Source organism: Cottoperca gobio, chromosome 14, assembly GCF_900634415.1.
Source record: "Cottoperca gobio chromosome 14, fCotGob3.1, whole genome shotgun sequence".
Lineage (NCBI taxonomy): Eukaryota > Metazoa > Chordata > Actinopteri > Perciformes > Bovichtidae > Cottoperca > Cottoperca gobio.
Window position 1 is genome coordinate 20,409,996 of NC_041368.1, and position 4,179 is coordinate 20,414,174.

The following is a 4,179-nucleotide window of genomic DNA, read 5'->3' on the forward strand; positions in this document are numbered from 1 at the left end:
AGGGTAATAGCTGAATAAATAAAGTGTGTGAGGAATAGAAGAAGTTCAATTTTAAGCTGTTACTCTCAAAGATGCCTGCTCCCCTCCACTTAGCAAAGAAACAACACGAGCGAGGAAATGAAAAAAAGCAGGAAAAGAGATTGTGACTTTGGAAGGTACCCACTTGAATTCTCTAAGACATCTTTATACAAGCTTCAGCTGGAATGTGTAATTCCTTTCTGGCACAGAACAAGGAGTGTATATTTTAGCCCCCATCTCATACACTGGAAGTGCATTAGGAAGGGATCATTGTGTAGCCTGTACAGCAGGAACAGTTACAGCATCCAAAAAACTCTTATATGGGCATGTGATGGACTATTAGAAAAATTTGAAACTATCCTTTGAACAACCTGTCAGCTCCCACTTTTCACCGGCCGTGAAGTTTCCATCACTTGAAGTGCTGAACATAAAGTTAAGCTCCAGTGACACATTTCCCAAGATGAATGGTATCCTACAGGCCCGGGTCATTCTTCATGACAAACCGCTCAGTGATATCATTCTTTTCAACTGTCGATCGGATGAAATCTGGCAGCAGATCGTCAGCGATGACACACACACACACACACACACACACACACACACACACTCTCTCTGAAATAGAACCGACTGAATCATTGGACAATCGTGAAATTATTTCAGTGCTGATGTGCAATCATCACAAATGAGCTTTTACAATCTGTGCCCCCTGTGGTGTTGCCTATTATAGTTTATTAGACACATGGCCACACATTTTGTGCTGCTGTTTCAGTGACTTTGTGTATGTGCACACGTGTACAGTTATTGGGGAGTTCCAGGCTATGTTGGCACGTGTGATATTATTTAAATGTTTCAGTTTGTTTGCCTGTAATGTTACTTAATTAAAAGCCAACAATTTAACAAGTAATAGTTTAGTCATTTAGTTGATTAGTCATTTGTTTTGCTGTTATTTGGTCATCAACAATGATTGCACAAAATACATTTCTGATAATATCGCAGCAATTCTTCCAGAGGGAGATGTGAATGTCCAGCATGGTCTTATTAAAAAGGGAACTGCATTGTCAAATATGTTTCGAGGGAAACATTCTACCTAAACGCACACATCTAGTGAGTCGAGAGGAAAAGTCATGGAATCACCAAAGTGATTAGAAAACATTCTCTGGGAACCATGAATTTCTGCACCAAATTGTGTGTCAATCCTTCCAGTGGATCAGTGAAAACCTTCACCTGACCTTGACTTTGACAGGAAAGGTCAGTTCATCCTCTGTATATGAATGTCTGTACACAATGTCATCTTAATCCATCCAATAGATGTTGAGATATCTTAGTTCGGACCAGAGCTGCGGACCGATAGATCAACATTGCTGTCCCAAGAGCCATGTCGCGTGATTAAAAGTAAAAAATAAGAACGGATAAATCATCGCTCAGCTCTGGTAATGGGAGATTTAAAGATTTAAAAGGATATATAACCTTCACGTTTGTTGTTTTCACATCTTTTAGTGGCATAATAACCCGGGTTATTGCACTTAACTAGATTATACGTAAAAACATGTTTCCTCAAATCAATGGCTTTTATTCACCTGACCCGCGCGCTGCACTGTCAGAACATTGGCTGCTGAAGTGGACTGATGCTTTCTAGTTGTTATCAGAAGGGACTCAATGCTAGAATGAACACAACTAATGGTTTCAGCGTACAGCAGTCAATCATTCAGTTTGCCGACAGGGGAATAAAGGCATGCTAACAGGATGCTTTGCTTTGATGCACTGCAAATTACCTTGATTTCTTTTCTCCCCGACTCTTTCAAATCCACGCTGAGCCTGTGACACGAGCAGGAGGACTTATAAAGCGAAGGAATGCTCGATCAACATAAATCCCCACCACATTCAGAGGTTGCAGGGTTCATCCATAATTCATGCGAGGAGACGGCAAACAGATTGAATTGTCACAACTCGGGCTGGTTCAGACGAGGAGGAAGGAGAAGAAAAGAGCTGTTCTCTTTCTCTGCGAGTCCTGAGCAGCAACAGAGAGAACAGGATTAGTACAGAGAGCAATTCCAACACATCTTAAATTCACATCCTATCTGGTAATGTGGCTAATCTTTGCCCTCAATGACCCATTACATGTCTGTCTGCATGTCAAATGTGGGTATTGATGTCGGCCAAGAGCTACAACCAACCAAGATTAGGAGGAAGTCCATTAGAATTGAATGAGATGATGAATTCAACACTAGAGCATTCATATTATTTCGCCAGGCAGAGAAACATATTGCTTGGAGATAATCTCGGCTGGTTTGTGAATCAGGGTTACTTAACTAATATGGTTTCTTACCAAAAACATAACCTCCAACATCTTTTGAAACTTGAAATACCAGAGCCCACCTGTTTTGTATGAGCAGTGAGTTAATCAAACCACAATGCACCACCGCTGCATAATAAAAACAACCATAATCAACAGAGAACATTGATTTAGTTGACTCCATGCAACCCAGTGCTGCCATGCGTACAAAGCTTCAGGGCTCTTTGGGTTCTGGTTGTTTTTTTTATTTCTTTTAATGATTCATTATCTGTTTTGGAGCACAACATGTTCCACTTCTGTTGTTTTGGAGAGGTCTGCGCTTCGTTAATTTGTTGTATGTCAGCTTCAATAGTTGAAATAAATTGTTTTATGCAATGGAAAACAAGCAAGGAAGGTCAAATCTTAAATCAGCATTAAAATGTTGTGTTGTTGTGTTACTGCTGCAAAAGGACACTTTTCCCTGCAGCCCAGGGTCGAACGTCATCAGATCGAGAAGAGAAAATGCAAATAACAACGAGGCTGAAACAAAGCCAATTGTAGTAAATGAAATGAGCCGCATGGGCTTTGGAACCATTAAAACCAGTAAGCAACACAATTCACTCTTTGGTGGAGCCGACATTTGGGGTCACAAGCCAAACAGATGGGAATAATGTTAATCCTAGAAGGTAACTAGTAGCTACAGCTGTCACATACATTTAGTGGACTAAGACTAAGATGGCAGTTTTTAGTAAATGTACTTAGTTACTTTCCACCACTCTTAGTTAGTTTCAGGTCATGTTAGTGGCAGTTAACTTAGATATGATGATATGTGCTGTGATATCTGAGCGTGAGCGCTCAAAGAGCTTTGCAATCACGGGCTTTATTTATTGGAAATCAAATATGAATATTTTAGATGATCAATAACAAGACCTAATTAAAGTTTGAATGTCAAATTTCCAACCCTTGCATTTGTTTATCACTCATATAACTCACTATGGCTTCACATTTGCTTCCATGGAAACGAGTGATAATGATATTCAAACTGTCCCGTTTAATCAAATTATTTGGCATTCAATTACATGCTTTTAAAAAAAGAAGAAGATATATAACACTGAATAATCAACATTAATATTCATGAAATACAATTATCCTATATTTTAATTGATGGGGGGCGGTAATGACCCTTGATAATGGATAGGGGGACGCTTACCCAAAAACCCCACCGCTGCTTTAATGCATCAGCACGGACACGACTCACAACTGCAACACAACAGGAGAATAAAGACACATTGAGAAATTGTTTAACCGTGAAGGAATACATATCGGAACCAAGTTTCATGTCTACTGTATGCACGCACAAATAATAATAATAATAATAATAATCCAATGACTGCCCGAGGAAAGAGATACATCTGAAAACTAAGTGAATCCTGTAAAATCATGCAAAACCTCCATTCTTTATCTAGTGTGTCAGAAAACTCAAAACATCAGCGAAATACAAAGAAAATATGAAAGAGAAGCTTCTAAGGTTGAAGAATTGTGAACATTTTAAATCATAGCAGGTTTCTCTGTTCAGATATTGTTGCAAACAATGTCTGTGGCCTTCAGTCAAACTCTAAACCTCCTACAAACTCCAAACCACCTGTCCATTAAACCCATATAATCTGCTGGATATTGATGCAACCAAAAGGCCACACAGTAGAAATGCCTGATTAGATTGGAACATCTGTTCCATATGGCGGGTTTAGCGTGTACACTGTCCTGAGCCTTCGCAGTAACAATGTAACACAGCAGTCGCCATTGAAGGTGGCACTTCAGATTTACAGCCGGCATCTGGACTGCCTGGCATTTGCTGGCTTGATTCAGTGTAATCTATGTTGGGGTTTACG